The sequence below is a fragment of the Phaenicophaeus curvirostris genome, chromosome 7, assembly GCF_032191515.1.
Source record: "Phaenicophaeus curvirostris isolate KB17595 chromosome 7, BPBGC_Pcur_1.0, whole genome shotgun sequence".
Taxonomy (NCBI): domain Eukaryota; kingdom Metazoa; phylum Chordata; class Aves; order Cuculiformes; family Cuculidae; genus Phaenicophaeus; species Phaenicophaeus curvirostris.
In genome coordinates, this window is record NC_091398.1 from 30,394,882 (window position 1) to 30,421,333 (window position 26,452).

A 26,452-nucleotide genomic window follows, 5' to 3' on the forward strand; every position below is an offset into this window, starting at 1 on the left:
GGACTGTTTACAAAGGCTTATAGTGATAGGACAAGGAGGAACGGCTATAAATTGGAAGGGGGTAGATTTAGATTAGACATTAGGAAGAAATTCTTCACGATGAGGGTGGTGAGGCACTGGCACAGGTTGCCCAGGGAAGCTGTGGCTGTCCCATCCCTGGAGGTGTTCAAGGGCAGGTTGGATGGGGCTTGGAGCAGCCTGATCTGGTGGGAGGTGTCCCTGCCCATGCCAAGGGGTTGGAACTGGTTGATCTTTAAGGTTCCTTCCAACCCAAACCATTCTATGATTCTATGATGACTCCAAGCAATATTAATACTTGCAATTTTATAGCTGCCCCAGACTAATTGTTCCCAGAGCTTTACAAATCCCAGTGACCAAAGCCTCACAGCATCTCTGTGAAGTGGTATTTGCTTCGTAAGGGGGCTGAGTAACGATTATAGAATGCTAATATTCATACAGTAAGCCTGTAACAGGACTTGACACTAGCCACAGATGCCAGGCCACTTCCAGATGTTCCAGTAATGCTCAAAGTCTTCAACCTATGTTCAGCATAAGAGCTCGTTCTGCACTACTTTCCATTCCATTTTCAATCAGAAATATTCTCCACAACAGGTACAAGAAAGATGTGAGAAGACCCTGTCCAGTGGTTTGAACAACCTTAGCAAGGCTAGACATCTACACACAGAAATTTTGTAGGGTGAAGGGACCAGCCAAAAGAGACTATTGTTTTGGTTCTCTAAACAAATTTTTGGGCTCTGTGCAGCGTAACGTGCATACCATTTAACCTTTTAACACTGTTAGTTGTATGTGCCAATAAACTCAATAAGGGAACATTTGAAATCAGTCTCACCTAACTGTAAAATCGATGCTACCTGTCACAGCACAGTACAACACTAAGGCTCCAGCTGTACTGTATAGTTTCAAGTCCTAACTACACAAAAACATACACAATGCTCTCAAAGATCCTGCAGCCATGCTAAAACAATTTTCATTAAATGCCTCAAAGAGCTAAACAGATTGTTATCTGGAAACAAGGATAAAGAATTTAAACCACAAGGCACGTGGATTTCAGATGGATTCCCACTACTGTTTGTGTTACAGAGACAGGTAGAGGTTCCACATGAGTGGCATGGCACAAGTTGCTGTCCATGGAGTAACTTCTTATCCCAAAAGAACTTTTGATCTCAATTAACAAAACAGATTACACATACTCTCGTACTCAGAGTGGAAAGGTGAGGCAGAGAGCGCTCATCAGACATCCTCTTGGAGCTGGTTTAAACTTCCCGTCCCTGCACCATCTGACCTCTGCATGAGTTAGAACTTCCTACAAAAGTGAAATTATTGCCCAGTAATCCAGGATGTAAGTCTAAATTGCAATAGGTATTTCCTGCTAACTCCCTGACCGGACACTGTATTACACAGTCAGAACATCTTCTTGTGGTTAAGAGGATTCCACTAAAGCACATAAAGGCACTCTTCAGTTATCATCCCACCACAGGCCAGAGATGCAGCCCCTGCACAGGTAGGCACACCTGTGCTAGCTGACAGGGCACAGGCTATATCAGTACTACCAACACCCTAGGTATTTACTTGGCAGTTGATGCCTTTGCTTTTAAAACAAAGCCCTCAGAGCCATAAAGGAACAGCCCTTGAGCTATCAGACCTAAAATGTGTAGGAAATAAAACTCAACCTGTTAGCAGCTAAAGATGCTTTTGTTTAAGCAACATATTCATTCCTTCACAGTTCATTATATGATCAGGTTCAGCTACATCAGCTAATAGCTCCAGTGAGGAAACAAAGAAAACAGCAACTGTAAGAGAGGATTTTTCTAAGTCAGTATGTGTGTGACTGGGGACGGGTTTATGAATTTAACCCTTTCAAAGACAAGCAGGTGCAACCTATTAACGTGGTATCCAGCATCCAGTTGCCCCTCTCAGCTTTGACATTCCCAAGTCTCCTTCAAATGCCACCTCCGTTGCCCACAAGCCTGAAGCAAAGCCAGGAGGAAGCCTGTTAGTGGCAGGCTGCACTTTTAACAGCAAAGAGGATGTTTTGGCTGCGAATTCCACTGTAAAGCTTTTCTTTTCATTAAGGACCTGTCCAAATAGTATTTCACTGGCAGACACGGTCTTCTGCTCAGACTCAAGACAGCCATTTACAAGCGTTGTTCACCTGCATCCTTAATTGGAGCTCTCATTTGGCTATGGCCTCTTACCTCTTTCTCACATAAGAAACTCCAGCTCAGGAGAGGAAGTGCTTTAAACTCCGGCTAATTAACTCAGCAGGAGAAAGTCAGAGCTCAAAATCCATTCTCCCCTATCAGAAACTCCTTACTGTGCAGTTAGGAAACATGAAGCTGCTGACAGCTCCTAAACACTCCTCCCACAGGAAATGTATTTCTCCTATAACTTCTGAGAATTACTCCTATATTGTTTCAGCGTAAAAACTCCTGGGAAGCAGTGACACCCACCTACACACACCTTCCCAGAGTCAAGTACAGAAACGTTAAGGACATGGACATAGCTTTGCTATTGTACTTGCACAAATGGAGCTTCCAGCCTCCTAGATGAGTTGTGCAATCATAGAATCATAGAATCACCAGGTTGGAAAAGACCCATTGGATCATCGAGTCCAACCATTCCTATCAATCACTAAACCATGCCCCTCAGCACCTCATCCACCCATCCCTTAAACACCTCCAGGGAAGGTGACTCAAACACCTCCCTGGGCAGCCTGTTCCAGTGCCCAATGACCCTTTCCATGAAAAATTTTTTCCTAATGTTCAGCCTGAACCTCCCCTGGCGGAGCTTGGACATAGTTTTGCTATTGTACTTGCTCAGATGGAGCTTCCAGCCTCCTAGATGAGTTGTGCAATGAAGACATGGATATGCATCTGTGTCTAAATTGTTCTGCTTTGGCACAGCAAGGCTGGGCAGCAGGACACCTGCGCTCCTCTCTCAGCCCTGCCACTGACTGCACACCCCTGTCTTAAGCCACTAAACACTAGCAGCCAAATCTGAAAATGAGGTCCCTTGCTGGAGAGGCTTGCTCTGAGATCCCCAGTGTCTTTAACTCTCCAAAACTTCCATCTGCTTGGAGCTTTCTGGAGCCCTGTGACCAGACATGCAAAACCAGGCATCCAGAAATGGAGACTGTACCTCATTAGCCTATATGAAAAGCCTTGTCCTCTGCTGTTCTACACGAGTCGTGTACAGCCATATAGATGTTAGTACAGCGATGCCTATTAATACAACATGGGGGTGTTGCGTATTGGCCCTAATCTCTCTCTGTTTCACTTTATCCTCCTCTAAAATGGAAATAAATAATATCCACACAGCATGGCAAAGCACTTTGTAATCCCCAAATGAAGGGTTCCGTAGGTGTGAAGTATTCATAAGATGTATTTATTTTCAAACTGCAAAACAGCTTGCTGCTGCTTTCCCTGGCTGTATTTAGCAGACCTCTCCGCTGTGCAGTTCTGAAGCAGACATCAGGGAAAGGAATGCTGTGATAATCAACTCCAAATCCCGCAATCTATTTGTTCTACTAATTAAAGGAATATTTACTCGGGAAGCAGGTTTACACTAGATGAATAGTTTCTAAGAACAAATATGATTTAATTATGTGTAGATGCAAGAAGCATACTACATATTAAGTAGATTAATTTATGCTCACTAAAAATACAGGCAAAATTGGTGCTTGGCTATTAATTTTCTATGTTGGAGAAAAGAAAGGGTAAGAAAGGGTTCACGGAGCTGTCTGCTTTAAAAGATTATTTAAAAGTGATCTGCTTTTTGGGTTTTTTTTCAGAAAGAACCAGAAAAAGTCCTTTGCATAAGATAGCTTCATTTACTCACCACGTTCTATAAATAAATTATGTTCTAGACTAAAAGAATAAATTTTATGGAATTAAGCGACAGAGCAAGAACAAAGCGAAGCATCTTGAGCAAGGACTGATGACTTGAGTTTTTGAATGATGACATGATGCGTGAGTGAGGACGAACAGGTTAAAGTGCCACATAGCATAGTTTTAAAGAGAATCCTTAAAGAGGCTAAGGCTAAAAGCGGGCCAGTGCTGAAGGGTGTTTGATGATCCATGAACTTGCAGCATATTGAGACCTTCCATTCCCACGTTCTGTAGTGAACATGAGACGCGGCGTGGCTATAGGAAAGCAAGACACAACCTATAACATGAGTTATGTGGAAGAGGCTTTCTGCCAACAGTTATTTTCTTTAATAAATAAGACAGACTCCCAGCCTCCAGGAGGTGGCAAACACTTGAGAAGAAAGGTATAGGGAAGGTCTTGGTGGGGCTTCAATCAGCAAGATGGCAACGTTGAATTGAATCTATAAATTATAGCATGCAGAGTGTATCACTACAGTTATTGAAAGAGCTGATAGAGAAAAACAACACAATATTTTGATATCAAACAGATTTGTTAGAATTGTTCATTTGATGACACGGTGGATTAAAAAAAAATGTATTTTTTAACAGTTACCCTAAGTATTCGTAAGGTATCCATCAACAGCATTTGGCCTTGCTTCATAGGAGAAAGATAATTTCCCAGAAAGGACAGGAACTATTTGAAGGCCCTCCTGCTTTAACATAAAAAAATTGTCATATTTCTGCTGTCAAACTAGAAGGAAGAGACTGTGACTGCAGGGCACTCATTCACGGCCTCCCTCAACGAGCTTAGACAAGTGACTCAAGTTCTCTTTGCTTCAGCTTTCTTCCTAGTAAAAAGGAAATTCTTCACTTAGGAATCACAAAGAACACAATGGGTTTGTTACATTACAGCTGGATAAGGCACAACTTTTTTGTAAATTATTCTTCCTGTCCTCTACATGTGCGACTAAGCATAGCAGAGCAAGACAGTTCCAGTTAATTCTTGTCTTTCTTCTTATTTCTGCCTTTCACTTTCTTTCAATATTCTTGAAAAACAAGAAGAATTTACAGGCATCCCACCACCCTTCGATGTGCTGTTACCACCTGGTTTCATACAAACCAGCAAGTTGGCTTTCCACGTTTCCAAAGAAGACTTCAATTCTCAAAGACACACACTTTAGCTGACATACGAAGTTTTTAGGAGTCTTGCTGAAATAGAATATAGCTCATCTTGTGAGTGAAAATTCAGAGACAAATGTATTTTAAGTACATTTCTAGTTCCGACCACGGTTCAGCTACTGCTGAGTTCAGCCGAGCCTGTGTTCAGCTGAATGGTGGAGGTATAGTTGATGCTGTCTGAGGTCGGGAAATGGAGTAGATGGCATGTCAAGATCTGTTCTATGAAAGTCTGGCCACCAATATATTAAATTACTGTCTGACTGTTTATCAGATGCAGCTCAATATTTCATTACAATGTTGAAATCTTGCCCTTCAAAAATACAAACTAGAAATTTAGAGGGATATGGGCGAAAAGAAAAACAACCTTTGAAACTCTCTGTGAAACAAGCGGGGCCAGCAAAATACAAAGAGCTTTACAGCATTTTGGAAATAAACAGCAGCCCATTTTTATCAAATAAATGCTGTTGTAGCTGAAACAACACAGATTGCAGACACATTTGTAGCTTTCTGTCTTACAGAGAGGCCAAAGTTTTTGGGAAAGATCTTCCTACATCAATCTGCTTTGAAGTGCTTCCTACAATCATGATAATCTGTTCCAGAAACTGGTCATAATAGAAAACACCATTTCAAAGCAGTCTACAAAGCACGTTTCTAAAAATGCTTTCAGTTACACCTCAATTGCAAATATGCCACTGAGCCACTTACTTTTCCATTGAGGAGGGTTGGCTGGGATAAGCACGCATTTTTCCTGATCTCCTGCCTTTTAATCATGTCTATCAAGTCGTTGTAACTGACAAACATGTTGGCTCTGCTGTTCAAAACAAATAAGAGATGCCTAAATTATACTGCTGCATTTTAACGAGGTAGTGTCAGGCTGAAAACCCGGGACCAACTAATGCAGCCCTGCCTCAGGTAGTACGCCAATTTTAAAAGCAAATCTTCCTTGAATAAGAACTACAAGATGTGAACTTTGGGTTTTTTTTTTAAATGAGAAATCCAGTTTTAACATACATACATGGAATTCTCGCTACTGATGTCCCTTGATGCAGGATCAGCTCCTTATCTCTTCTGTAAATATTTTAGACCATTAGACTGCATGCATCATATTATTTCCAATTCCTTATACTATTAATTTAAACCCCTAACTCTACCAGCTAGAAGTCTGCCATGTAAATATTCTTACTGTCTCAAGTCCTTCTGATTACTTCACTGAAGCACTTCAGCAGTTCATTTGGCCTCTTTGTGGAGAAAAGTCCTACTCCACTAAGTAAAAACTCCAGCGTTGTTTTTTTTTTCTATTTCCTCAGTTGAATCAGTTTCAAATCAATTACTTCTGCATCTCATGCTCAAACATTTGGGAAGCTTGAAATTCAACAGAAACAGAGATCTTGCTTTGGGTTTTCTTTTAATTAAAACTGGAAATGCTTCTCTTGGTGCTGGGTTTTGCAGACCTAATTTCGGAGAGTGCCTCTGGACTGACGCTGTCCCTATGGAATCCTTCCCCATTACTACAAAGTTCTCTTTGAGTTTTTGGACTCCTACTACTAGTCCTCAGTCAAGCACAGCCACAGTTCTTCAGGGAGGCTGCACTGGTGTAACTTTGAGTAGAATTGGGCTCTTGCACTTTTCATAGATGTCCAGGTCCTTTAAGAACTTTTTAAATGAATACCAGAGTAGGCTGCCAGAAAACAAAGTTTTCATTAAATGATAACATCTTTCCAAACTAAAAACAGAAATTGTATTACTTATGGGAAGGTTCTAGTCCTCCCAGACCACAAGGATCACAGTTAAGGTTAGTGCGGCCCAGCCATAAATGTTTGCCTTCTGTTAGCAATCAAGAAGTCAGGCCATTAAATTCTCATCCACAGGTCATTTCACTGAAATGAAAAACACTTCATACATTTGTACAGATTGCAAAAGTGAGTTTTATTCTGCAGGCTCAGATCCTACACTTGCAAGAACTGAATGGCTTCCTATCCAGAAATTCAACCTGAACTCTGCTCTCAGTTAAAGTGTCTCTTTTCTCTTTGCCTAGGTTGGAGTGCTCCTGCATGAGAGTCTGGTTATGCCCAAGGAAACTGCAGACAGATGTTTTGACATTTCCCTGCAGAGAGCTCCTCTGATATAATGCTGCTCTGGTTTACACGCAGCGTTGCTGCTGCAGTCCCTACCCACCTCCCAGCCATCCTCCTCTGCCGGTAAAAACAACCAGTCTTGCCTTTTGCCACCACAGCTACCCCAGTTCTTCACACTAGGCTCCTCACGCCCTGAGCTTTCTCTACCACTATCCCTACCTTCTGCCTTCCAACTTTATAGTCCTTAACTCCTGCCAGGTATCTGCTCAGCTCTGCTCTGCAATCTCTGCTGTTTCAGTTCTCCAAAACCTTTGCAGCTGTCAGCACTACTGTCCTCTTTGGCCAGTAGCATCTTTGGTAGGTGTTCTGAGAAGAGCCATCAGGCAATAAGAATTGAAAAAAACACAGAATAATCCAGTATTATACTGAAATATCATAGAGACATTAAGAGATGGCTTGATTGCAGTCACCTCCACAGCAAGAAAATTTAGTGCTCTGCTCTACAGATGACAGCAAAACAGGACCAAGAACCTAGCAATGGAGAAACTAAGAGGCAACATAACCATAAGGGCTACTGAATTTCAAATGCTTAACCAAGAATTGCAGGATGTTGTCTTCCTTCAGAAATACTTAAATCAAAATTGGGTACTTGCTTAGAATAGCTGACAAGCTTGAACATGAATCAGCTCAGGGAAGTTCCATGCCTTCAGGGAAGACAGATAAAATGACTGAAAGCGCCCTTCTGGAGTTACCATCCATCACTGTGGGAGAAGGGATTAGACAGGGAAGAATCGCAGGAATCAAAAGTAAAATATAAACCAAACAGGGAAATGCTAGAAACCCAATTCACATGTGGTTTTTCACAGGTCACAGTTCTTTGTTTGAGTAAAGACCGAGTGACCATAGAAGTGACTGCATCCCTAAAGTACGTCATCTGCAAATCCGCCGATGAGTCTTCAATGAAAAATTAAATTTACACTTGTCAACCTTGATACACTTGTCTTTATGAAACTAGGAACGAAATGTAACATTGGGAGTTATCTTATCCAGTCATCTTAACTAATTTAGCATTTTGGATGCCTGAGTTTATGAACAGTACAGAGATATTCTTGGCGAAGAGGGATGGCACTGTAACTTCAGCCTTCTTAAAATTAACTCACACCAGCAATTCTCAGTAGTACCATCATTATCTGAGCAACTGTGCTCAAATGAAGAATCAATAAATAAATATGAAGAAGAAATTTAGGGGAAAAACGAAGTGCTATTAGCATTCACGGAGTATAATAAACTCATAATTCTCCAAGGCAAAGCAGTGAAGCCTGGATTTGCAAAGCAACCACAGACAAGGAGGTGTGCAAAACTCATTCCAAATATAAGTTGGTTTAATATTTCAAAGACCCATTAGAGGGAACACAGAGCATTAGCAATATGATGGTTTGCATTCTTGATGTACAGTACTAGACAAATACAGTTTGTATCTAGTAAATTACTCTCCTGGGAACAATTTCTGTTGGTAAAGGAGAGAAAATGTTAAATTTTAAAGATGTTAATCACTTGCTTCTGTTTTAATTCAATCTAGACAGATGTATGTCCAGTGTGTATATGAAAATACAAAACACAGCTCATCTTCAAAATGCTGGGACCAAGTGTGCATATGCAGTCAGGGTACTTTTTCCTCTAACGGCAGCCACCCTAACTTGAACCAAACTGCTTAGGTGTTTAAAGGACTTGTGCAATAAAGTTACTTACTGGCAATGTTTAGCAAAGAGATACATGCAGACTTGTCAGGCACAAGTCTAGGGCTCTGGTGCAAGAGAGCAACGAGATGAAAAATTTAGTTCATAGGATTTAGCATCATATTTAGCATTAAGTATAAGTGTTTTCAGAGGTTGTAACCTTGCCTCTGCCACTAATACACTCTATAACCTTGAGCAAGTCACATAAGACCAGACTTTTCACACACCTCAATGTCTAATTTGTACAGATTTCAGTCACTGGCAATCCTACTTGGCACCTAACTGCATCATTATATCTCATGATATCTTTAACAGCACAACCCTCTCCAGGCAGTAGTCCTTTTATGCCTCAGTTTCTCTCCCTGATGATCATTACTTCTGACTGCTGAGCATGGTTGTCAAAATGGAAATAAGGGCAAGTTGTGCTGTTATATCACTTCATTATTCTCACAAAACAAGAACTGTGGAATTCTTCATAATCTGTATTATGTATTACTTAACATCATCCTTCATCAGTACTGAAACGGTGCATAGTTACAGTGCATAGCACTGCTTTGCTCATGTTGAATGAAGTATGTGTCTTTATCCTACCACAAGTCACTACTGATATTCTTCCCCTGAGCTTTTTATTTCAGGTAGGTGGTTACTACCTGCAACTACAACAAAAAGCTAAGCTGTCTTAGACTGCAGGAGCACCTTGGACACAGGCAGAAACAGAGTCTCGGCTTTGTATTTTTAATGAAAATGCCCTTCACATGTGGAGCAGACCTCAAAAAGGTCCGGGACTGAAATATTAAGTGTTTTATAAATATAGACTGATGGTCCTGTCCAAACCATGTGCTAGAAAAACTCTTTCTGGCAGACAACCATCTTCAATCAGGAATAGAGAGCAGAGAAAGGAACATGAGGCAGGGGGATCTGTAATCACTCTAACAAACTTCTGAGATCTAGCCAGTTTTTTCTTCCCTGTATTATATATATCCCTATATATATCCCTATATATTCCCTATATATATCCCAAAGCATCTCTTTCTGCGTTCTTGAAATTACTACATTATCCTGTCAAACTGAACTATTCAGACTAAACTTCCTACCCTCTCCTTTCTTGTCTTCTTTTTTTTTTCCCCTCTAATCTTTGATCTATTGTAAATCAGCATCACAGGAGATAAATAAGCAACCTTTAGGTGAAACAGCAGGCTAAACAACCTGCATATGGCCAGGCAACACAGCAAAGCAATTACCTGCCCAACAGGCCACCCATAGTCAGCAGCCCTTACGAGGCTGGCCCCAAACTGTTCCCAGATTCAGTTCGTAATCCTGCCTCTGACTTGTGCAGATGGTCCTAACACCCACTCAAAACCTCTTTGAAGTTACTATGAAACTACACAGCCAGATAAGCTCGTTGGCCCCAATTCTGTTTGTAAGAATGAGGATATGGCCAAGGTCTCATTGGAGCTTGTTTCCTGCCCCTCAAGAAGACATGCAGGATCTTCTCCTTTCTCATACAGCTAGTCCTAACTGTCACAGCCATATTTTAGAAACATCAATTTGATCTCTGAATCAGGACATTTTCATACCACATAAGAAGTTTTCATTCTGTTATCCTTCCAAATACAGTTAAAGCTGTTTTTTCATTCTTACTCTACATCAATAACCTGCACAAGGTTTGCACTTGAAATGAAAAATTCTACTTTTAAAATAACAAACACTGAGCACAGGACCACTAAAAAAAAGCCCTCTCTGTCTATGGGGGAGCATAATTCATTCACTGATACATGCACCCACATTTTCTCCAGGGAGTTTCACAAATTCACATGCACTAAATTTTGCATTTCAATCTAGGCATTAGCTATAAAAGGTGTGTAAAACTGTTTGCAGTCAGACAGAAGCTGTTCCCTATCGGCTACATAATAAGCATCTTAGGTCGCTCCAGGGTATAAAATAATTCCAAAAGGGGTGTGGAAAAATTACACTGCATAAATTGATTCCAGATCCACCTGTTCCAGGTGCCAACAAATATATTTTGTTAAAGCCATCTGCTTGTCTTAAAAGCTAACAGCTTTTGAAGACCATGGCGCAAGCAATCTGCAAAATAGACACACTTCAGAAGCTACAAACCCTTAAACTGCAAATGGCTTATAGATCATCCACACAGGATCATATAGATCATCCACAGACAGCATCTCTGCTTAACTTCAGAGAATACCCAGCACCAGAGTGTGTCCTCCATGCAGAGGTTTCAAGGCCACTGGAGGATCCACATGGCATCATCAGATCCTCATGTATGATTCCCAGTTACAGAGGCTGCCTCGTGAGTTTGAAGTCATGATTAAGCTTTCGCGTGCAGCACAATATCTGGCAGAGATAAAACCAATGACTATGGTCCTCCTGCGCAGGTTGCTACATCCCAGCTGGTCACATGTTGCTGCACAACGGACAAAGTCGAACCTCTGAAACTGGCACTCTGCAATTTATTTGGCTTCCAGCAACGGCCTCACAAGGAGGATGCTATATATTGAGACTAGCAACCCCCTAAGCATTTAGCCTGCTCAACAAAGCAGGTGACCTGTAGAGGTCAGACGCTGCTACAGTTTGTGTTTATCACGATCTGATCATGTAGGGTGCTGTTTCCCAGTTAACAAGAATGAAGAACATGTAGCACCTTGTAAGACCAAGCTCCTTCACAGCTGCTTCTTGGAAGAAAACATCCTGTGCCCTCTCCACAAATGACCCCTTACTGAAAAACAATGAAATTATACAGGTGGTTTGTAAACTCCCCAGGTGTTCACAATTCACTTGGGCACTAGGACTAGTGATCAGCATGTTTACTTATGATCTCATTTAAAGATCACTTAGAATTTAATAAAGACACACCAATCCTGAACCAGCACAGCGCATTGGTATATCCTTAATTGTAAGCACAAGAATAGCCCTGTCAGTCTCACACTCTGTAACTTGGTAACATCCTTCACATGTAAATTACCTCCCAGACTTATTACATTTCAAAACAAAACAAACCCCTTTGGTCTGTAGATACATACTTGATAACAGTCATGCTTCTAGAGTGTCACTATTCATCCACTTATCATCAGAAAACCACTTTGAGTGATTTTGTATGGACCCTAAAAATGTGTGCTTCATAGGAGTGCTGAAGCAGAGGTAACTTTGGAACGCCCAGCACTGTAGTTAAAGAGAACCTGCATACCTAAAGTCACAGTTGTGCTGTCGAAGCTCTGCTGCACTTTGCTCGCATGGTTTTAGCCTGGGGTAAGGAGTAACTGCTGTCACGCAGCATTTTTTTTTTATATATAACAATGAGAACAGAGGTGAAACAAATACTGAGGCTAACTGTGCTTAAAGAATAAACTCCGGCAAGCAAAGCACTGTCCATACAAGTTGCAGTCACAAATACTGTCAAAGTTTGTATCTTACATTCAGGCAGCTCCCACTGAAACTAAGGAAAACTGCCACCATGGACAGAGATGGGATGAGTCCTGGTACTGGGCATGGTGGAAGAGTCAGCAGCCCACGGCATAAAAGGAAGAGAAAAATCCCTGCAGTAAGACCAGCTGACATTCTCCTTTCAATGAGTTGGGGTTTTCCTCCTTAGAAAGAAACAAAAAAAGGCAACAGAACAATAACAAAGAACTGTTGACTTGATCCTCAAAGTCAACAACACTCATATTCAGATATAGCTCGTCTCAAGGCACAGAAAGGCTAGTGCTGTAATACTCCATAGTTTGTCTCCTGCACTCAGTCACAAGTATTTCACCTAAAACAGCAGCAGTTCACCTTTATAGTATTTAGTCTGTAAAAGGGAAGTCTATCACTTAAGACTGACTTTGCAATCTCAGCATTACTCGATACTACGTCTCCGCTGCAAAACCCACACAAAGTAATTTCACCCCTACAGAACCCTTCTGAATCGCCTCCACCACTACTGGCAGATGATTAGATTTCCCTTTCTCAGTTTTACACCAGAAACCATATGGTTGGGCTTGATCTGATGCGAGTTAAAATCCAGTTGCAAACTTCACACCGGACTGCACCTAAACTCTGGATGTTGGCACTGCCCTGGCAGTGCAACCTCTTCGCATTACTGTAACGGACTCCTTATTCCTCACTGCCTCCCCTCTCTCAGGGTCAGATCTGCACTTGCCACTGTAGCTCTTGAAGGCAGCGAGCAACACTGAGGAAACCTGACAAAGCTGGTGTCTGGTGTATAGCTTTCCGATGACAGACCCTCAGCTCTCAGTAAAAAAAGAGCTAAGAAATTATAGTCTAATGATGCCAGGCATATAGACAGATAGAAGGTGAAAAGGTTTTAAAATGCATTTTAAAACAAATATTTTACAGAACAGATCAATATATTTCTCTAGGCTGGAAACAAATTAATTCCAAAAGAAAGTTAAATTTAGAGAAGAAAATGTTTGGGTTTCTTACTACAGAAAAGAGTGATGACAATTCCTTGAGGGCATTTATAAGAACAACAACCCAAAGCTAGGGCTTCATCATACTACCCCTAAAATCAGTGGAGTAAGAACAGGTTAAGGTTACTGCTTTCAGCCTATTTAACGTGAACAAAAGTAGCTTAGCAATCATACAGCATTGTCTTTAACTTCCAAGCTTTCACTGGTCAAACCAGTATACGGAAGAGATGCAACCACGAAGTAAAATAATGACAGCTTTGATCCTGCATCTTTTACGCAGTCAATTAACATCACTGATGCCTTTACAAGTAGTTACCTGAATACGGGTTACAGGATAACACCCTAAATTCCCAGATCGCAGCAGATAACAGCACAGATCAGTACTCCCGACAGAAAGGCAGCCGAGAAGCGGATTGCTTTGTGGTATTGTTTGATACTGCCCCCTTTTGCCAAACAGCAAGGCAACAGCCTAGACTTGGCAGAGAAACTTTTCGTGTCATGTATTTGTTTTCAGGAAAACATATTCATGCAGATGGTCTTATTTAACCCTACCATGACTGCTCACCTGATGAATCCTGGCTAAAAGAGAAGCCCCTTGTTCCAGCCGTGTGTGATATCACAGTGAGATTGCTCTCCAGGAAAATATTCTCTGACAAGGACCCATCATGTCTCAGCCTCAGTCAAGCAGGGCTTTTACAACTGAGTCCAAGGTAGGAAGCAAAAACTATAAAGTCTGGGCGTATGTTCCCCTAAGTCAGCTGTCTGCCTGAAGAATAAAGGGCAATCGTTCTGGAGAACCAAAGCCATTTTATTAGGGCACTAAATTCATCTTACTGCAAAGCAACTAAAGTCCCATGGCATCACCTGTATCAAGTTTCTATCAGGCTACACAAATTCCTGCTAAACCCATCCCCATGCCACCTTTTTCAGCCTATATGAACTGAGCAGGGCCACCTTGTTAGAAGTCATTTCTTCACCCCTTGCATCTCTCTGTTCAAGCCTTTTGTATTCTGGGGTTGTGCTTTTTCACTCACTAGAGTTTGCACATTTTCTCCTCCCCGGTTGCCCCAGCACTTTGCAGGAAGGGAGGGAGGTCATCGAGGGCAGCCACTGCCAATTCCATCAGCCTAACAGGCTAGGGGGATGAACAAAGCAAATATCTAAATTCTGAATGGCAGGACCTCTCTCCCCATCATGACTTCAGTATTAACATGTCCCTGACAGGAGAGGACAAAAACTTAATCTCTCTAAGGAAAGAAAGCAAGATAGAGAGAAAAACACTGAAAACACAAAAGGCATAACACAAAATGCAGAGATCCCTTACTCCAGCCTGCCTAGTCTACTTATTATCCAACCCAATCTGAACAGAAAAGTTTTAGTCCAAAAGGGAGAAAAAAATTTAAAAATATATGGATGATTCAAGTAGCTGTTTAAAAATAAAGCCTCTATTAAAAAAATCTGGTTAAATATCAGAAGGATTTTTCTTTTTCCCATTGCCGCCTTCTCTGCAGTTTATGATCAGCTTTCTCCCTTAGGTGCTCACAAATCACACAAATAATGAAGAGAGCACTTTTCTGTATGAGTAGCTTGTTCCAGCTGCTCTCACTCCTCCTCCTTGCCTTCACTTACCCGGGATCTCTACTGATCTCAAACAGCAGTAAGAATCAAAGTTACAACTTCTAGCTTAGCTGGTTTCTATTTTGTCCATAGAGCCAGTCAGCTTGGGGTCTCAGGCTGCCACCAAACCCACCCAGAGGCAAAGATCCTCTCGCCACTTAGACTGTAATTTAGGAAAAGTACTTTCTGTAATGAGAGGGAACATTTGTACAACAAAAAATGAAACTTTACTACGATCCCAAATTGATATGGCCATACATAAGTAAAAACCCAATAAAAAAATAATAAAATAAAACCACAAACCCCCAGGACCTGCCATCTACCACGTTCAGAGACCTTTTTTTAAGGACAGAAAATTATCTAAGAGCCAAGAGCGAAGCTTTAGGAGTCAGATACCCTGCGATGCTTGTGCTCCACCTAGAAGCCCGTGAAGGGGCAGGTTCAGCCTTGGCAAACGCACCTTTTGTTTGTTTCCTCTGAGGCGGAACAGCCAGCTCGCCCCTGGGCTGCACCGGGGAGCAGAGGGGAGCGCTGGAAAACACGCACCTCCAACTTTTGGTGTGGGTGTTGGAGCTGGATCGGCGAAGATTGTTTCTGGGAATCACCCCCCCGCATAAGTTTCTAACAATACGCGGAGCTGAGGAGCCGCACCAGGCTCTCCGCCTCCCTCTCCCCTTCGCTTTTGATCTCCATCAGGACGTGAGCTGAAATTTAATGGGCCACCCCTACCACAAAGACAAATTACCAGCTGAAGGAAAACAAAATCATTAATATCCCTTCGTCCGGGCTTCCACCCCCTTCCCTTTCGCCACAGCCCCGACTCAGAGGGTTTAGGACGAGCCGGGAAGGTGGGAGGGAGAGAAAACACCTCGCTGCCACCTCCTCGCTATGGAACTGCAAAAACAGCGACAAAAAAAAAAAAAAATAGAAAGAAAAAGGCCCTTTCGCCCCCACGACCCGCGGGGGATAAGCGGAGGGCGCAGAACCCCGCGGGGCTGTGGGGAGGACGGAGGGGCCGCTGCATCCCCCGCAGCATCCCGGGACCCCCCATCCCGGCCCGGCTGGGAAGTTTGCGCGCCCCCCTCGCCCCCCTCCCGGCCCGCGCTGCGCTTACGGGGTGCGGGGCTCCCGGCGCGGGGCTCAGCGCCGCATCGCGCTCCGGCGGCCGCAGGAGCGGGGCTGGGCTGGGCTCGGCTGGTCCGGGCGGGCAGGGGGGGCTCAGCGAGAGCCGCCCCGGGCCATGCGAGCGGCTGCGGGCAGCGCCCCCGCCTCGCGGCCGGAGTTGGGAGCCGAGTCCTGCCCCGCGCTCCGCCGGCTCCTCCCGGCGGCTCCGAGCAGCGCGGCTCCAACTCTTTCCATCGGAGACCGGGGAGGGGAGGGGGAGGAGGAGGCGGAGGAGGAGGGAAGGAGGAGGGAGCTAGGGGCTGGCAGCCCCAACTCCCTCACTGATGTCAACTAATATATTCCAAGTTCAGCGGGGCTTTTCCTCGCCGGGACCCCGCGGGGGGGGCGGGGGGCGGGCAGGTTCGGACGCGGCCGGAACGGGGAGGGGGAGGATGGAGGGGGCAGAGGCGCCAGAGGAGCCAGCGGCGGAGCGGGGCTTGTAGTTATAAATCCGCCCCCTTCCCTCCCCGCTGGAAGGGGCAGGGGCGGCGGCGATGCTGGCGAGGGGAGCGAAGCGCAGGAGAGACGCTGCGCTGGGAGTCGCCCCCCGGCAGGGGCCGGGATGCGGGGCTGGGATGCGGGGCTGGGAGATGCGGGGCTTAGGGGATGTGGGGCTGGGAGATGTGGGGCTTAGGGGATGCGGGGCTTAGGGGTTGCGGGGCTTAGGGATGCGGGGCTTAGGGATGCGGGGCTGGGAGATGCGGGGCTTAGGGGATGCAGGGCTTAGGGATGCGGGGCTGGGGGATGCGGGGCTGGGAGATGCGGGGCTTAGGGATTGTGGGGCTGGGGGGCTTGGGGGATGCGAGGCTTGGGGATGCGGGGCTTGGGGATACGGGACTTGGGGATGCGGCTTGGGGATACGGGGCTCAAGGATGCGAGGCTCGGGATATGGTGCTGGGGGATGCGGGGCTCAGGGATGCGGGGCTGGAGGATGCAGGGCTCAGGGATGCGGGGCTCGGGACTGGGGAATGCGGGGCTGGGGGATGTGGGGCTTGGGGATGCAGAGCTCAGGGATGCGGGGCTCGGGGATGCGGGGCTCGGAGTTGTGGGCTTGGGGATGCGGGCCTGGGGGATGCAGGCCTGGGGAATGCAGGGCTACGGGATGAGAGGCTGGGGGATGTAGAGCTCAGGAATGCGGGGCTTGGAGTTCTTGGCTTGGGCATGCGAGCTGGGGAATGCGGAGCTCGGTATGCGGTGCTGGGGGATGCGGGGCTTGGAGTTGTCTTGGGGATGCGGGCTGGGAGATGCAGGGGTGCGGGGCTCGGGGCTGCCTCTCCTCGTCGCTGTGCTCAACGAGGGCGAAGATGAACCTGGGGAGGGAAGAGGCAAAGTTTTCTCACTCCGAAGGGAGACGGCGGCGGAAAATCCGCGGATGCGGCAGCTGCGGGCTGGGGCCGCTCGGGGGAGTCGCTGCGGGGCAGAGAGGAGGGACTGTCGCGTCCAACTTGTCTTTGCAGCGCCTGCTGTGCCGGGGTGTCCCCCGGTGATGCACAGAGCTCTGCACCCCGAGCAGCACCCGCGGAAAGCGGCGGGGATGGTCTGTGCCGAGGGACAGGCAGGGAAAGGGTTAAAATGCACCTGAGCTGGTTTCGGCGACATTTACAAATCGCAAGATAAGAGCCTCGGTTATTTTATCAGCCGAATCCCCAGACAGAATGGCCGGCAGTGATGCCGCTGCCTGTGTACGTATAGAATGAGGCTGGGATGTTTTTTTTTCTCCCATAAACTGATCCAGTCACTCGTGTTGACAGCGTGTTCCAGCGATATCAAACCAGTGTAATTGTATGATGGCTCATCACTGCCACGACGGCCAGTTCTGGTGGCAGTGGGTGTTCTCCCAATTCATGTCTTGGAGAAGTAACAGCATAGACCCACTGAGATGATCATTATACAATATGTAATTATTTGCCTGTTCTTAATTTCTCAGTCCTTCCTTAACCACGTAACTGTATCACTACATCTGCTCATGCAGTAACACATTTCTGGATACAGCTTGTATGAAACTGTCCATACATTATTTATATGTATAGTATTTTCAGTCTGATTTCCATTTTAAAACTCGCACTGGAGAGTTGAGGACAGGAAATGGGTACGGAATAATTGTGATGAGGCCGTGCAGTCTGCTCAAAGACTTTACTCTGGCATAAACCTAGAGTCAGGCATCGCCTGGAAGGTGCTGAGCAGACCACCTCGCACACAGTGGTGCCACATCTGCCCTTCTTTTTCCATTCCTGTCTGTTCTGGAGACCTATAGAAAAAAAACTCTAGTGATTTGTTGTAATAGCATCTTCTTAGTGTACTGTCTTAACTTACACGTGAATAGTAATTAACTGTCAGGCTCCTCCATTACCCTAATATGCAGCACGATATTTTCCAATTTATTAAATTAAATTTCAAATAATGATGCGCAGCAGCCTGGGTGTTGGAAGCTGAGCGCGGTGTGGGGCTGTGCTGCTGTGCTGGGGCAGGTGGTTCAGTTATATAAGACTCAGGGATAAAGTACTTCACCAAATGTCATAACTACACATGTAATTTCTGGAAGACCCAGCCCAACCTTTCTTCCTCCTAAGACTTGCAGGTGAATCACTGAGCATTGACCAGTGAGTAGCATGAGACCATATAAACTAAGGAGTTTTTATTCACTATCTGTCAACATTTAAATATCTAATGGATAACACTTTCTATTAGAGAAAAGATTGCCCTAAATTTTTGTGTTTTCCCACTACTGCTTTGCTGTTTTCCCCCAAGCTGGCAGTACTTCTGTAGGTCCTGTGCGTGCATGCATTGCTCAGAGACCCATATCATAGAATTATAGAATCACCAGGTTGGAAGAGACCCACTGGATCATAAATGTATATAAATTAAAGTCCTGTAATGTTTCCCTGGACCCTCAGGTCCAGGCACTTTAATGTCATTACACAGCATGACCTCCCCAAAATCACTGGCCAGACAGGGAAACTATTCAAATCTATTTAGAAAAGGGCTTGTGATGCAAAGTGGTACAGTTCTGATTCTCTGAAAAAGAGAAATTCCATGGGAGAAGTCAGAGTATGCCATGTGAAGCGATCTGCATCGAACAATTTGTTTTCAATCTCCAAATCCTAAGTGTCATTTGTGAGAGGATATACGGGGTTCCTATTCTGGTCTCGGCAGAAACTCAGCTCTTGGCAAGACTCATCACAGTTGTTTGCAGAGGTTTTGAACGGCACCTCTGTCCGGAGCCACCCGTGTTGGAGAAACACCCTTCGCTCTGCTTTCTCGTGGCTCATCCCCCCAGATCCGCACGGGGCAGAGACGCGATGTTCCTGGGGTCACTTCCAGCCAGAGCAAAGCGCAGTTTCACCAAGAACAGGGGAGTTTGGCGGAGCCCGAGCCCTGCCCGGGCCGGCCTTTACCACTAGGTGCTGCTAGCGGCTCCCGAAGCGCCAGCCCAGCCCGCCATCCCTGCATCCCTCATCCCCCGCATCTCGCATCCCCACATCCCCTGCTTCCCTGCATCCCCGCATCACTGCATCCCCACATCCCCCATCCCTGCATCCCCGCATCGCCATATCCCCTGCATCCCTGCATCACCACATCCCCTGCATCCCCTGCAACCCTGCATCCCGCATCCCCACATCCCTGTATCGCTGCATCCCCCACATACCTGCATCACCTCATCCCTCACATCCCCTGCATCTGCTGCATCCCTGCATCTCCCACATCCCCTGTATCCCCACATCCCCCGCATCCCGCATCCCCACATCCCCTGCATCCCTGTATCACCACATCCCCCGCATGCCTATATCACCGCATCCACCGTATCCCCTGCATCCCTGCATTTGCTGCATCCCTGCACTGCTGCATCCCCTGCATCCCTCGCACCCCCTGCATCCCTGCATTGCCGCATCCTGCATCCTCACATCCCCTGTATCCCTGTATCACTGCATCCCCCACATCCCTGCATCCCTGCATTCCCTGCCTCCCTGCATCCCCCGCATCCCTGCATCCCCCGCATCCCTGCAGAGGCACCCACGGGGTGCACTCCATGGGCTCACAGCCATGTGTGACCCTGTGCATGGGGTGTGTGTGTCTGTGTGTCTGTGTGTGCCTGTGCAGCACGTGTGTGAGCTGCTTGTGGGGCCAGCAGTGGGTCTGTCACCGCATCCCCCGGAGGTGGCTGGGGAAGAGAAGTCTGTGGGGAGCAAGGGGTCAAACCCATCACTCCCACTGCCTGCAAATGCACTGAGAAGGACAGAGGAGTTCAACAGAGCAGGGATGGAGGTGGAGCAGGGGTGGAGGAACAAGGCTCAGAGGGATGGGAGGACTTGGGGCAGGGTAACAGGTGTACTCCTGGGTACTGGTGGGGACAAGGACCTGCAAGTGTAGAACAGAGGCCTGTGGGGTTAAGGAGAGATCAGACCTAAGCTCGTTGTGAGTCAGGGCATCCACAGGCAGTACCCTGAATCGTGGCCAGCATCGCGTTTGGCAGCTGAACCAGAGCGGCTGTGTCACTCGGCATCTGCACACAGAACACCAGGCAGTTTATGACTGAACTCGCTGCATGGACCTGCTTGAACTCAAGCTGTTCTGGGCATCAGATAACTTTGACCGGTACATGTTTTAAGGTGAGATCCAGAGGAAGATCTTGACTCTGGCCTCATTGTCTGGAGGCCAGGCAACAACATTCACCCGCTCTTGATCTCTGGACCACAATTCCACAGTAGTGACAGTCTCATTAGAGAAGTAATTTTGCTGTAGGTGGTCAGGCTGTTTCATAAGGACTAAGGGAAGGGGAAAGTGCACGTGTCAGTGGCAAAAAAAATAATGCTTAAATTTACAGCTGGGCACATATGTTCAGCAGTCACCTTGCTAGCCTACTACAAGTTTTTATTTTCTCATAACATGGCAGGAGGGAAAGCAGGGTTGCCGTGAGGAAAACAGTTGAAATACACACAACAGAACATCTTTATGCTGATGCAAGCAACTGACCCAAGTGGAGCCCAACTGCCCTTCTGGATGGTGCAGTGTTTTCTCAAAAGGGGGAAAAAGCACATTTTTAAATACAGTATCAGCAAATTCTCAAATGCAATGGCATGCAGCAATAGTGCTAGTAAGCATTATCCTGAATCCTGAGATCTAGATCTGAAGCCAAATGGCCATTAGCCATAACATATTTAGGTGCATGGCTTTTTTCTTGAATTTAAAATAGGTTGTTAAATAGTCACAGCTGTGGTTTCCGGGCTCAGTCTGGTGGGGACAGTAACATTTTAATTTATACTAAAGAGGAGGCAAAGTTAAATCCATGACATGAACTACAAGTCATATGATCTGAAAGCAAGAGAATACAAATGAGCTCCCTGGAGAGAAGAGGCTGTGATGGAACAAATAGAATAATACAATGGGATGACTTGACACTATCACCGGAGCGACTGTATTTCACTTCTTTGGAAAGAAATGAAATGAGCTTAAATTGGGACAACTGCTTTATTTTCAGAGAATTACATCTAAAGCCTCTGCTGCCTACAGAGAAGTGATATACAATTGTTTCTCCCCCTGAAGCCAGGTACTATTAATTGCCAATTTTCATATGTCACTCGACATGACAAAGTCAGCAAATGTCATCATACTTAAGAGAGGCAGGCCTGAGTGTTCCCACTGAGTCTCACAGAAGTAAAAAGTTCCCTGTCTGCAGACAAAGACTCATGACACATAAAAGTTGAGTTAACTACATGGTGTACTGGGAGGGAATGTTAACCTGAGACATTGTCATTGCCCAGTGAGCACCCCCGCTGAGGTAAGATGTACAGCACTTAGAAGTCACCAACTTGTTGGCAAATAAAAGGAGCAGTGAAAAATTAGTTTTTAACAATGCCATTAAGGGGTTTTATACCACATTAGAAACTGCTTTTCTCCTCTTCTAACTCAAGTTCTAAAGCCTAGAGGCTGTGTTTATTTGAAATTACTTCTGCCTTGAGACTGGAAGTGTAAAACCTAGCACTGGACACCTTTGTGGTACTCCTAGATATATATTATGCAAAATATATAAAATTCCTTAGTAAATACAAGTAGGATTTTTTTTCCCCGGGGAGTATAAGTACCTTTACAATTAGACTTAAGCTTTAAATTAAAGACATGTTGTTTGGCACATAACACGCCTTGCTGAATATTCTGTACAAGATTTGATTTGAATGGAAAGTGAATTCAGGACTGTTGACAGCTTATCTACTGACTTCATACCCAACCTTAGGCAATTCAGCTGAAAGATGAGCTCAACACTGCAAGTTCACATTACAGCTGTTGCAGTATCTTGCCCTATTCTAATTTTCCTTTAAAAAGCTCCATTAAAGAGTTTTACAGGGGCCCACTTATAGAACAAACTATTATATCCCGTGAGATGTGCTGAAAAGTCTGTGTCTAAATGTGAGCAGGTTTTGAAAGTATTAGCATTCCTTCTTCCACCCCCTTACATGATGACCAATGTCTTGATAATGCAACTTGCAGTGTCTGATTTGGAAAATGCAGTTCTTATTGTACTGGGAACGTGGAACATGCTGGTAAAACTGAATATCTGTTCAGTAGATCGCAATTCTCCTGTAGTATTTGGAACTCAGGACACCTGGAAAGCCATTTTGAGTACTTAAGAAGTTCATAACACTCAGTTAATACAGTGTCCTTTCATACCTGCGTGTTTTTAATGAACCTAACTAAAAACTACTGCACCTACTCAATGTGAGGTATTCAGATGCTTAGAATTCAGATCGAAGCCAACCGAGTTTCAAATCTCACCCACTTTGGCTGCAGGGCTGTTTAAACTAACAGGTCAGGAGAAAAAAACCGTTTTTAAAAATGAAACTCTTCTTAGTCTTCTCAGTCAAAATGTGAATGGCTTTTAAAAGCATGTTTTCATCTTTAGCCAGGGGCCATTTAGTTTAAATTTCAACCCTCTGTTTTGCAGATTTGCACACAGGTATTGACAGTAAGGGCCCAGAGAAGCAGCTCTATTGCAGTTTCTCCTCCTATGACGGTTGTGACTGAGTGACAAAGTCTTTCCTCTCTTAAGAAATAGGCTAGAACTAGAACTGATGCAGACAGATTCGTGATCTTCAGTGGTTTCGGTTTCCTGGGCAGGGTAGGTACAATTTCACAGGTTGAAACATTTCTCAACAATAAAGCTGAAACGTAACCCTGAACCCAACAGCTCTGCCTGCTGCTTTAGGATAACGTAGCTTAGATCTGCACATTGCAGAATGCAACAGAAGGCCACGCATTAGGGAAACCTGCTTCTGAAGAATGGAGAGGTGGAGGTCTCCCACAGAGAGCTCACTCTGCCCTCTTCACTGCCTGATTCATTGAAGCAAGGTGCCTTCTTCTCTCCCACACGAAAAGAAGGCTGATGGAAGCAGTTCTGTGATGAAAAGCAATCTTGGGCTGAGGTTGAGCTGTCTTATGATGAGCTAGTAGTATGTGGAATATGAGTATTCATTGCTATTTTATCATTGGTAAACCTAAACACCAGGAAGAGGTTGGGCTGGATGTTACTGCAGTGTATGGCCTGGTTTTGGTAAAGAAAAAAGTTGGAAGAGACAAGCACCATTTTCCTTGCAGTACCTCAGCAAAGAGATCATGGGATACCACAAACATTGCAGTAACAGAAAGTGAAGAACACTGTTGCATTAAAGTGTACGCTGCATTGCTTCCTAATGGGGAGTGTCTGCTTCCCTTCACTGGCACAGCCAGGAGCGTCAATAAAGAAAAATGATCACGGCAGAGTGGGCTACTGCACTAAGAGAGAAGCTTTCTGCTTCACATTTTCAGCAATTAGCCACCCCCATAGCTTTTCCAAAACATCACATCCTTCCTTCAGCTTGGCCATCAGAAGATATAGTGGTGGTATCTCAAATATAAGGTGCAACAGCAAAGCAAGCAAGAGCTTCATAGTGATGGCATGCAGTGCAGATAGGGGGGTCAGAGCAGACAGAGTCAGGTACAGAGTCACAGCTATGGAGCAGTGTGCTCTTTCTACTCAGGTAATTCCAACCACTTCAAATTTATATGTATATAATTATATATTATTTATTATCTACTTTGTATTTCTTTTCCACATGAAGCTGTTCATCAGAAATACCTTTACTAGATAAAAACATATTTAGATATGTATAATCAAAATACAATTACTATATATATAACTAGTATAATATATGCTGCAAGATATATTGTATATTCAGTCTAGTCTGGCAGCCAAAAATATTCCATGAATTCTGGTCAACAATTATCAAGAACTCTATTCCTGCCAGATAAGCTGAAAATTAACACTTGCTGACTAAGCCAATATGTTACTCTGCTGCTATGCCATATGGCCTTGGATGCCGAGACACAACACAACTTCCTCAAGTGATGCCCAAACTGGAGGAGTGGTTGATATGCTGGAGAGGAGGTTTTTTATTCAGTAGAACCTCAACAAAGTGGAGGAAGAAACTAGCAGGAATGTCATGAAGTTCAACAAAGGCAAACGACAAGTCATACGTTGGGGTCAGAAGTTTCCTGTGCACCAGACCAGGCTAAGGGCTGAGCCAACAGCCCCACAGGTAGAGTTTGGGGCTTGCAGAACAGCAGCTGCTACAACTGGAGAGACTCCAGGCTGCTAAGATAGATAAGGAACTTGAACACCTCATGTACAAGAAGAGGCTGAGACAACTGGAGATGAGAAGGTCAAGAGGGGACACAGTTGAAGTCTTCTACTACCTTAATACATTGGAGAAGACAGACCCAGGCTTTTCTCAGAGGTGCACAGCAAAAGAACAAAAAGTAAGTCACAAGCTGCAACAAGGGAAATACTGATTGGAAATACAGACAAAAATCATCTCAGTGGGACTAGTGCATCACCAAGACAGGGGGCCAGTGGGGCTCTTCCATCTCCACCACTGGAAATTTTCAGAACTTGGCAAGGCTTGGAGCAACCTGATCTGATTTTGAAGGTAGCCCTGGACTGCAGACCTCTGGATGTCCCTTCCAACTTAAATTTTTCTATGAATCTACAAATGTAAAATCCAGTTCTGCAAGATACCAAGTATCCTTTCTGTCAGCTGTAAAGGTGCTTGGAGCTTGGTCAGGGGTCAACAGAATTGGCTTATTAGAGCAGTGACTGATCTAAATCTCAGCTATGATTTCATTCGGGAGGTAATCATGTTAAGTGCGATCAATTATTTGATTGCCTGTATATTATATTCAGGTTGTCATAACAGGCTGAGATATACGAGGCTGAGTTCTCCTCTTCCTTTCTTCAAAAATGTGAGATTCAACAGTGATAAGGAAGGAAAAAAGACAGAAAAACTGTGTTTTCCTCTGAACAATGAATGGAACTGCTATATTACATGTAAATATTATCACTTGTCTATGATACAATCATTTCTACAGTGAGCAGGGCAAATCTCACTAATATTCTTCCCTCATCAAAACACATAGGGTTACTATACAAGTAAAGGTTTGCCGGCATGAAAATTAATTTGTGGTAAGGTGTTTCAAGTTCTAAATCATGTATTAAATTACTTCTATTGTACAAGTTTAACTTCATTTTCCAAGCTAGTCACATGCAACGGAGATGAAGTAATGTAGGTATTCCAACTGCAGGAGTGATTAGCTGCTGGCACCTTATAAAACTAGATTTGTAAGTCAGATCCTTGGAAAGATCAGTGGTTTGTGTCCTGGATGTCATGAGACCAGAGAGGTGGAATATTGGCTGAAGATTAGGTTTATTCTTGTATATGTGCTTGAAATATTTAGGCAGACTAGGATAGAAATCAACTTGTAGGGTTATAAACGCTGATCCAGCAAAGCAAAAAGTCATAAGCAAGTCCATTTCATGTGTTCAGGCAACATAAATATCAATTTATCCTTGAACAGTGGCCCAAAGTCCTATTAAAGTTCAAGGAATGACAGTGATATCCAAGCACTTGCTTAACAATAGGCATGTGCTTAAATGCATTGATGACCTGTGGTGTTTTTACTTGTATACCTCTTTTTTTCACTTGTACACCTCTGTCTAACAAACAGGGAGCTACGACCAAGTTTGTTAATATTACAGGCATTTCTGCATCTCCTTGTTTCTGCACAGAAGCATACGCTGACAGTTTTGATTTTGCCACAGAAGAAAATGAGATTTCTAATATGAATTGTCTCCTTGGGTCTGATGAAATCAGAGAATTTATCCACCAGTTTCTGTAGGGTCAGATTGGACTATAAACACTAATTCTCATTAATAAATTTATTTGGACATTTAAGAGGCTTGGGTTGAAATGTAACAACCTCTGAACAACCTGATTGGCACCAATAACAGAAGAAGCTAGACTGAGATACCAGTCAGTGCCTTTCCAGCTCTCAGGAGC